Here is an 11,460-nt window from a genome sequence, read left to right as displayed (position 1 = left end):
TTATTCATACAAAGTGTACACTTAATAAGAGAACATTTTAGTTCCTTATAGATGTTAAGTAAGAAAGCACATGTATTTAGATAACATATTAGATTAGAAGTAGTAATTTATATTCTGTTCTCTCTCCGATTAAGTTACCTAGAGAGGCTAAGTCAACATTTCCACTGAAAGTAATCACTGCCCAAGGCCAATCTTCCACAGTTGCAAAGCAATGCTGCTTCTTTGGCTGTACTTCAGATATAACTCTCTCTAAAATCTTCTTGAACCTTGGCTTCCCACAGCTGTGTAGCTGGATTTTTCCTTTCCAAGGATTTTTGAAGTGTAACTATACAGTGAGATCATTCAAACATTTTGCAAAACATTCTTCCTAACAACATTTGTAGGAAAGTTCTTAAGAGTTTCGGAATATTCTGTGAGTGATCATTGAATTTAACATGAGTATTATGAAATTAATTATTCACTCCAAATATTTCTGTAAAAGTGCATGTTTAAAAGCATGGAAATAGTCATAATTCTATATTGGAGCTGAGATTAACACGTTGTTTCTACTACAAACTCAGTGAGTTCAGAAACCATAGCCTAGAAAGCTTTATCGCAGAATACATTTGATCGTTATATTTGGCAAAATCCTGAAGTATATTTCTGTAATATCACTCATAAATGACAGTTTGACATGTTTCCATTCGAAGTCCAAGCTTTAAAAAGTTACTATAAATTTGAAAACAAAAATGATGTATCTGCAACCCACATTCTGATCATCTGTTCTCATTTTTCCAAGAACTCTCTCTCCCTGTCAACCATAAAATAAGTGGTAATTGAATATTTCATTTTATTTAAGAAAAAGCAAAAAAACATAGAGGGTCACTGTGATAATGTGTAAGCTGCTGCGTGTCATGAACCACTGATGAATCTAAGGAGAGAGCAGGCACCCTAGAGTGTTGTAAACCCTTGAGTCACCCACATCCACAGGAAGGAGCTGCAGCATGAAAGGGACTTACTTCAGCAAATGGAAAGTGTTTTCAAAGCATTTTAGGGAGCTAAGTGCTCCAAAGATTCCCTCACCTCTTCTCTGTGGTAGAATAGGAGAATAACTGCTATTATCCCTCTCTGTGTTTAAGCGGCTTTTAGGACTAGTGTTAGGGCAGTTACTACAAAAGATATCAAGTAACTGGAGAAGCAGAGGTGGACAGCCATTGTAGCAAAAGGGGCCTTGTTCTATGCCTTGACCTCTCTGGATCTTACAATTTGTGTCTACAGTCCTGAGTTCTTTGCCTGTTTTATGGAATATTCTCCAATAGAGAAATGAGAAAAAACAACATTAGTTCAAAGTCATAATTTCTGTTCCTCTGCATGAAAATTATCTGTCAAGGGAATAATAAGGGCCTTAATTGTGCCTCCAGCAGAACAAAGCATTGCCAGGAATTTAAGGGGGAAAGCAGAACAAATTGACCTTATTTAAACTTCAGCCTATTGAAATTCTGAAAAACATTCCCAGAAAATGTTATTTGGTTGATAAAAGGGCAGAATATTGGAGGAATGGCGTTTGCCTGTCTTTCTATAATGCCTATTATGGCTCAACCTGTACACTATTTGTCTTGCCTGGTAATTCATCAACCTTGAATACGCAATTGCTCTCTACATGTTTGAAAGACATGCTTTGTAATGGAGTGTGTAAGCGAATCTAGCCAAAATCCAATCTTAATTTAGATTCTACCACTGATTTGATTTAAAATTTTCCTCCACTGGTCCTAGCCATACTGCTCAGGAGTAATTCAGCGTGATGCTGCTGTGTTTGTCAAGGAGAACTCATGAGTGGAAAGAAAAATGCTGACAGCTTGAACTTCACTCATAAGTCACTTCAAAAGTAATGCCTCCTACTTATTCCATGGAAGATACAACAGATACAAAGGCAATAACAATATTTGATGCAGCAAATTCTCAGCCACAAAGCAGTATTTTTCAACATAGTCACCACCACTACCTATTCATTTTCATCAACAATGAACAAAAGCCTGCATGCTGAGGCATTTGTAAATATCTGTAACACTGGAGGCAGCCCACACTTTCTGTCACTACTGCTGAAATGCACCTCCCACCAGTGCTCACATCCACTGTCTGGTCTCCATAAACATTTAGTAATCATCAATGAATGTCAATGGGTGCCATTTTTTCAGCCTGGAGGAATTCAATGATAAACCTTTGCTTTATGCATACTTCCATGTCAGACACAGTTCTGTCAGTCTGCCCCTCTGCTGCCACCTGTCACACAATAACAAAATGTACCAGAATATTGATGGAAGGCTCAACCCCTACTGCCATACCAAGATGGATCAGATTGATTCACTACTCAGGTCTAAAGCTTCATCCAGATCATATATGAAAACACAAACATACTAAAGATTCTGATTAGATACCTAAAATATGATCTTCTCGAGGAAAAAAGATCTCAAATCTCAAGCATATATTTACTGATTTGAAGAGTTCTGACATCAAGGATGAATTAGAAAAATACAGGGAGTCCTTCACTGGCTATAGCAAAATGAATTGGGTGCAAGCATTAAAACAGAGAGGTGATAAGAAGCTGGCACCTAAGGAATGATCATTCTGCTCTCATTATGTTTCCCATACTATTTCTCAAAGATCAAATATTGCCTACTGTCAGAAAGTTGTTATGGAGCCATATGGGCACTGGTATTAAGCAACGTGATTGCTTTGTTACTGTATTCATTTTATATTCTTATCATGCCAGCATCATTAGAGTAAGCAAAAATAATATTTTTTTTCCTTGTTAAAATGTTTGCAGTGATTTAAGGCAATAAAGGGATGTACAATGTTACAGTGGAGTCAGATATAATTTAAATATAGGAAAGACTACAAAAGCCTAATATCTGCTCTGGAGATAGTGCAAAGATGAGCTGAAGTCCATTTGCTATTCACCTGAGCTTGGAAAAATTATAAGATCTTCTAGGACCAGTGTTTTATAAATTTCTTTATGAAAAAATATGAAACAGAACAACTAGATTTGCATTTAACTGTCAGAGAGACCTCATGCTAAAAGTATTTGTTGGCATATATATGATCTCAAATGCATTAAAATATTTGTATGAATAATGGACATGCTTGTTACACAAGAACTTCAGGCATGCATCTTCTTGAAGTATATATCAGCAAAAAGATCGTGTTACGAAAATTCACCTGAACAATGAGAAATACAGATTGTATAAAAAGATGAGTTTGGTTTTTTTCTTTTGAAGTGGAAAGACATTTTGCTGGCAAGCAGGTGTACCTGCTCAGAAACCCAGCCACAAAGCATCACTTAGATATGTTTGCAGGACAGTCTTCACATTTTTCTTGGTCCAGTTAAATTTAATCCAATTTTAATACTAAAATGAAACATCTCCACATAGCAAATACGATGTGCAACTTTTATAACTCATTGTGAGGTATGAGTAACCCAGGGTTTTGGGGCATCCAACAGGGCTTTGCACATACGGAAATACACAAATAGACAGTTGTCATTTCTCCTGCATTCATGCTTCTATTCATTAATCTAAGCAAGCATGGATTCTAAGAAAAGTACACGTAAGAAAGTTAGCAGCTGTGATTGGACGCAAACAATGACATACAAAATTACAGATGTTTTTAAAAATAGTATTTTCAACACTGTATAATAATGTTAGGGAAAAAAAGGATAAAGGATGTCTCATTTGGTATTTTATTGTGTGGTTACAGTGCGTGTTATTACGCAAAAGGGCAATGATTCCTTTAGTCGTCATTAACTTTTTATTTTGCAAGTAAAAATACTTTTCCTATGGTTATAAGTACTTCAACGTTATAAACGTTTATTGAAACAGTCAAAACCTATATTCCCTGTTGCTGAAAAGGCAAGCAGACCAAATTATTCGTGGGCAAAGAGTATAAAACCATTTCTAGGAAGATTAATTTGCTATCACAGTTCTTATAATCATGAGAATTTCTTTGCTTGGCTATTACAGCAAACTTGCTTTTTGGCAGAAATATATAAAACACTGAATGTTAAGTGACCACTGGAGAATATGAGTAGAAAACAAACTGTGAATTTATAAACATAAATATTCCAGTCCCTCCTCAGTTAATCGGGGTATGAAGCTTACCATCTTATCTGAGTACATATTTATACCAACCAACACAGCCCACATTTCAGCTTTCAAATGCTTGTGATAAACTGCCTCTGCATATTTTATGGACCAAGAAATAAAAGTGAGAATTTTTAGGATGGCCAAGGTATGTAGATTTGGGGTTGTTTTGACTGTGCCTATATTAGCAAGAAGAGCAACACATCAGGAGAAACCAATGGGGTGAAGATATTGATGCTGAGAATGTAATATCCACATCTAATTTTTCAGGAGGTTTAATTTGGCCCCCTGATGAGCGAATGACTAATGAGTACTTATTAGTAGTTGGAGCATGTTGAGCACACTTCTGGATCTTTTCTTCCAGGTTTGTTTCTTTGGAAAGGAATCCTACTCATAGATATGAGACCAGCCCGAGATGTGAACTGCAGAGCACAAAAAGGAGACAGCTGCAAATGCACTCCAGATCTGAACAGAACCCTATGCAGGCATTGCTTGTTCACCTTTATAATGTAAGGTACTTTTAAGCAAAATTGAACTGTGAATATTTAATGTTCCTAAAAAAAAAATTAAATCTATGAATTTCTGAACCACTTTCAAGTACCATTTTGGGAGTCTGAAATGTAGCAGTATGCTGTTCATGAAATATACTGTATGATATTTCTATACACACACAAGTGTAAGAGTAAGAGTATAACCAAGTATACGTATATATTTTTTTAGTCTCCATCAAACATAACACATGCATTTATAAAACAGATTTTTGATGAAGAATTTTACCCCAGTACAGCTAAAGCACAGACTAGCTTCCCTTTTTTGAGAAATGGTGTGTTACTTTAATTTCACAGTCTGTACTTTTCTGACGAGGAGGAGAGATAATATAACAAACTTTCTTCTAGGAAGATCTTTAAAGTCAATAAACCACCAGGGTTATATATTTCAAAAAATAAAACCTTGATTTATGTCACACAGTGGTACAGCACTGTACAGCTAAACCTTTCGCGTTAGCAGTACGGTAGATTAGCTTTCTAGCTTTCACCTCTCCATGAGTAGCTTCATATTCTGGTGGCAGTTTAGTACAGAAATAAAATGAGTTTGCAGTTTTCGTGCTAATACCCAGTGGTTAGTCCCAAAGAACTGGTGCCTGGTTCCAGGTGATTAACAGCGATGGTTTAATAGAAACTTATCACTGGAATAGCAGAAGCAGTGCGGTGTTAGTGAGGTGCATTACACGCCAAAATAAATTCAAACCTTCTAAAGCTAAAGTCATTACTTTCATCCACTGGGTTTTGAAAATATTGAAAGATTTGCCTTAGCTTGGATATATTTGAAGAAGTCCTTCTTAGTAAAGACTGAACATGCAGACAGAATTTCCTGCTCTTCCAGCAGGTCAAACTTGAGTCACATTTTTTGAAACATATAAGAAAGTTTACTTTCTTAATGTACTTCTTCCGTAGGTAAACTGCAGCAGTTTCATCTTTCCATAAGGATGGAAAACATATAAGAATATATGAAATAATCATTTGAAGACATAACTAGAAGTTGGCGAGTGATCTTTACTTCTGTTTAGGCACAAACAAGTACACCTACATATCATTGTCTAAACTTAACCCAGTCATAACAGATGATAGAAGTTAGTCTCCAAGTAAGAAAGGAAGACTTTTCTGCCCCAAAAAACTGCCTGAATCACATGTTTATGTTGGAATTCTTGTGTGTGTACAAAGGCTGTGGGCTCAGGCTAATAAAGATTAATTCACAAAGCATTCATTTTATAAAATAGCAATGCCTACTGTAAGTTCAGATATTTGTAAGGTAAAGTGAATGTTATATTATCAAATAAAAAAATAAACATTGCTTTTCTACTTATGGAACAAAATAACAACTGTATGAAAGACATCAAAATCTTTCATGCCATAAATATATTACAATTCACTTTCATTTGGAAATGTCTTCTAAGTGGCAAAAGTTTATTCTTTTCTTGAATTTTATTTAAAATACTGGCACTTTTATAAAAGCTAATTTGAATCTGCAGTATTTCCTTGTGAAATGTAATATAATCAAATTGCTTATCCATACCGCATTGCTTTTCTTATAATGGTGTGATAGCCGCGTTCATTAGAGTTATACTGATATAAAAGATAAATGAAAAAAGAGAGAAATTGGGGCCTTTCTCTTTACTAGCACTTCAGTTTTAGCTGGAAACAAAGCCCAAGTGTTTTCTACTTTGCATATTTTAAATTATTTGTAACAAAAAAGACAGTAATTTCTACTGCCAAGACCTATACACTCTATTCATTATGTCTGGAAAGAGAGGACAGGCTTAGTTCATTAAAAAGTTGTTAAATATTTTATAAGACTCTGGTAGTTAATCCATAAAAATGAACAAACCACTTTTTCTCAAACTTTGATAGCTTACTTACATCACGCTGTGAAATACCTAAGAATGTTCACAAGATACAGCTCAAGTTTTGCTAAGTTTTGTCTTTTAATATAGCTGCTTTACACTTAAAACAGATGTAAATATATACCAGCCTTGCTTGAGACACAGTGGTGTTTCTAATAAATATCCTGCATCAGTTTAGTGTCTTTTAGACTTTACTCTGATCTATGATTTGTTCTGAGTGCCCTCTACTGAAAAGTAAGATGAAGTGATTAATTATTTAGTACCCAAAGATATAATATCTGCAAAACACTTTTAGATAGTTGACTATTATTAAACAATACATGTATAGACATATGAAAAGCCTTAAAACAATTCTAATATTTCAACAATATTATGCATATTTTTACATATATATTTATTTCGAAATGTTGCCTTCATCTTTTCATATTCAGATTTTCTGGGGGGAAAAATGTCTGTTGATCTAGAATTATATAACAGCAGAAATCATCCATCCATTTGTTCAGTAAGAGGCACCTCTGGAAAGCTTGCACTAAAGCCCCTGGAAGTCAATAAGAATATTATTATTAGTTCAAATGGCTTTGGATTGATCCTAAGCAGGTATTGTATAATATTAATCAGTTACACACACAACTTCAGAACTATTGTGCTGCTATAAGACAACAATTAGAGAAAGCAAGAGCAGAGAGTGGTTGAAATTTGAAACAAAGAAACAATTATTGATGCATATAGGTGTACCATTGTGCATATATATATATAAATGCATGTATATTTATTTACAACAGTTAAAGATGAACATCTTGAATGGGAATTGAATTCTTACTGTTCAACAACCTTCCAGTTAACTCTGAACTGTCAACTAAATTGAGATTAAATAAAACGTTTAATTTAACTGTCATATTATTTTATATATTTTCAGTGTTGAATGTATCATCATGTATAGTATTTTACTTAGTATAAAAACTTGCCCAATAAAATCAGGCATAAACTTTTTTATTATTATTATTATTCGTCGATAAGATAGTCTATACATGCATCCCTTGCCTGTGTTTCAAAGGACCCGACTCATCCCTGACATTGCACCCAGACAAAGGAGATGCAGATCCTTTAGTTGAGATTGATAGCAACAGCAAATCATGATGTCTCCTCAGCATACTGCTGTGTGAGTAAAAGTGAAATCTACTTAGTATTACCAAGCAATAAATAAGCTAAAGATTCCCTGCCAAAAGAATGCAGCACCAAACTCTCACCATCATTCTGGAATAAATAGTGTCACCAGCCCAAATCAGCTTTCAAAATTCTCTCTCTGCTTGATATACGCTTCACTAACCTACTTGTGTCAGTCTTGCCCTCCTATTCTAGCCTGCCTTTTTATTTTATTTCCCATCTTAAACTTACCTTTTTAAGAAATCTTTGTAGCTTATTTTGGTGTGGGTTTTTTGTTTGGTTATGTTTTTTTGCTGTTTGCTCTTCGAAAAGATTTACAGCTTCTTAAAGGGACACCTGCATGTGTTACCAATAATTTCACAAACCACACAACAATCATAAGTTGCATCCCTGGATGTGCTTTGTCAGTCAGATTCTCATCTGCAGTCCAAACTCTTCTTTCATTCAGGTAGTTTGTGAGACAAAGGAATGACTGTTTCTTCCCTATTGCTCTGACATTGTCATGCAGTACCTAGAACATATTTAGGGAAAAGAACAGACCACCAAAGTGCTGTAATTGTCAAGTCATTAGACAAAGTAGGTTCTCTGAACACCCCAGGGCTGCAAATTTTAACGTGCAGAAAATCTATTGCTTTTTGGTTATTAGGCTCATGAGACTTGCATGAATCAAGCACTCATTGCATGGACAACTGGTCATTGCCAGGGAGCTTTAGAAAGTAAGTGATGTCAATTGTGTTCTGTAAGAGACGAAATCCTGCTTCTTTATGACAGATCCATCAGAGTATGTTTACTTCTACATTAGATCACTTTAGTGACTTAGAAAGCAAAGTGTCTGCTTCCTGGTGGAGACGAGCAATATGCAAATACTATAACTGTATTTAATAATACAGTTCCAGAACTAACTTATGATCCACAGTGGAGCCTCAATTCTTTCCAGTCCCAGTCATGCCCTCTGTAATGGAGGAATGTCAGCTGCAGAGGAATGAAAGTCAGGCAGGGAAGACACAAATGAGTCTTTTCTCACAAGCCTGTCCTATTTTCAGCCCTAGCAGCTATTCTCTTGCCCTTCCATGGCAATGTGCCCAAATGGACACCGCGTGCAGAACATCAGCGGAAGAACTGACTTCCCAGAAAGGAAGTGGGTTGTGCAAGGGGAATTCAGAACTATCTTGGCACGTGGCTTTCATCATGGATGATGTTCATCAAGGAACAAATCTAAGCATCCCCATGAGATCAGATTCAGTGGGGAAGCAGGAGGTTGGTGAAAAATGAATTGCCTTTCCACAGAAATCCTTGGCTCTGTGGTTTCATGGTACACTGCAACATCTTAATACTTTCTACATGTATCATTATCTTAGAAGATGAAATTCCGAATAACTGCACTGGACTTGGCATCCAGCAGTGGGATTCATATGCTCATCTGAGCTGATCATCTCTTCCATGGAGACAAATAGGTATTCCAAGAAAGTAATTTATCTCATATTAAGGTGAAAAAGTAAGATGGCTCAGATAAAGCACAGTTCACTACCCATTTCTGTCGATGAGATATAAATGAATGATCAGATATATCTACCATGTGGATACCTAAATGTAGGTGAGATGAATCCTAGCCATAAATTCTTCTAAAATCTTATTTTATACAGCTATGTCTTAAGCATTTGTAAGCTATGATTTCTAGTTGAACTTTGGCTAACAGATGGGTATAATCTATTTATGGTTCGGGGTGATTTTTTTGTTGTTGTTGTTGTTTGCTCTTCTGCATTTTAAAAAGGCTTTTTCCTGTCCTAAAACAGAGCAATACCCTCAAACCTAATCAAAAGCTGAGTACAGAACCCATCTCATAACCAGATCTACAGATGGATTATCTGCAGGTTTCTTTTTGTTACACTGAATGATGTTTAGCTATAGTGAAAAGTTTGGTCACATTTTTATCTTTATGAGGAGTATAAATTGATGTCTACAGGGCAATACTCAGAATTAGTTTGAAAGCTTTAAGCTTACCAAAAGGCTTGCTTTTAACTTTGGCTCCTTTTTCTCTTTTTCCTTTAAAACGTACGTCTTTAAAATTTATCATCTCAATGTATTCTCCCTAAGGACCACATTCACTATTTAAGAAGGGAATGCTAAATTCTCAACCTTCACAATTATTTGTCAGCGATTCTAAAAAAAAAAAAAAAAAAAAAAAAAAAAAAAAAAAAAAAAAGACCTTTATCTCAATTCCTGAACTGCACAGATAATGGGAGGATGCACTAATAAGAGTGCTCCAGAGGATTGTTTTCAGTCAGCTAATACAAGATTAATTCAAATCATCATCAATATATTATTTTGCCATGATATTTAAGGCTACTTTTTTTTCATTGGAATATGCATATTGTAAGCATTTTTGAAAAAATTCACATATTTCAGAAAAAAGTAATTTAAAAAAAAAAGTAGCAATGCTATTTTGCAAGTATGGATTTTCTTAGGGGACTTTGAATTAGTAAAATATCCTCTACAGCTCTGTCACATTCTCAGACAAGAATTTTGTGAATGAAATATATATTACGACACCAGCTTGTAAGGATACAGAGACTAGATATTAAGAGAAGCTGTCTTTTAAATTTAGTGAATCTCACATTTTAGATTCTGATGTGCTAGCAAGAGTGTTTGGCACTGCTCACACCTCTTAAACTTTATTTGTGCCTCACTAGACTTTACTTATGCAAACACTGCTCACGTATACACAGTGATTGAATGGCAAGTTAGAAATTTTGATAAAGAAAGCTGATAAGAATATTCATGATTCAGCCACGTTTGAAATACATTGGTTTACATACTTGGCTTATTAATATGCATATACTTGCATATAACCCAATCCATTCCTACATCTGTATAAACATCACAGGACTCCCATCAGTGTAGTGGGCCAACATGACAGCATATTCAAACAAGCTGAAAAACTATTTTTAAACATGAAAAAATATAGTGCACGTGAAATAAAATATCCCTGATATAGCTTTCACAATCATTAATAGCTGTGACCTTGAAGCAAATTCTGCTGCTGCAAGTTTCTCCAATGTTCGCGGACTGAATCAAGATATATGTAAATATTCTACATTGTGATATGGTAATTAATCCATGATGGATAATCAGAATTTGAGGTGAGATGGAAGGAATTAGTTTTCCAGGCATTTATTTAAGCCATTTGCAAAACCACAACCATTGTAAAAGGAAGAGCCCACAGTGAAATCTGATATCTTCAAGTTGTATATGAAAGGAAAAAATAACTGTTCAAAGACACGCAGCACACTTCTCCCGGTACAACAAGCCTGCCCATTTTGTAATCTAATACTGGGGAAAACAAATTGATGCCATTGCTCTATCTGCTCCCTTCCTATCCCTTCTAGGAAATCATGACAACTTCCTGCTTCCATTTCCATAAAATCCTTCAGCAATTAGCAACTGTGCTTTGATTGTTAATGGAAAAATATATGACAGATGCTGAAGATAGATCTTTGCACGGTGCTGACACCTTTTATTAGAGAACTGTTTCCAGGTTATTCCTCTGACTGTAAACTAAAGTGAGAGCACTGATCAAGAGCTAGGAAGAAATCTCAAGAATGAGTGATTACATAAAACTGAAGTGTCAATTAGAATTACTAGAGATTAGTTTCTTTCTCTCATATTAAAAAAAAAAAAAAAAAAAAGGAAACAATATTAGAGAATTAAAAGCATCCTTCTAAGCCTAACAAAATTTAGTTACCATAATTCATCTGAGAAACTGAAGCTCTCTCAGAATCA

The sequence above is a fragment of the Tetrao urogallus genome, assembly GCF_951394365.1.
Source record: "Tetrao urogallus genome assembly, chromosome: 1".
Lineage (NCBI taxonomy): Eukaryota > Metazoa > Chordata > Aves > Galliformes > Phasianidae > Tetrao > Tetrao urogallus.
The sequence above is the reverse complement of the archived record's forward strand: the minus strand, read 5'-3'. Positions refer to the sequence as shown.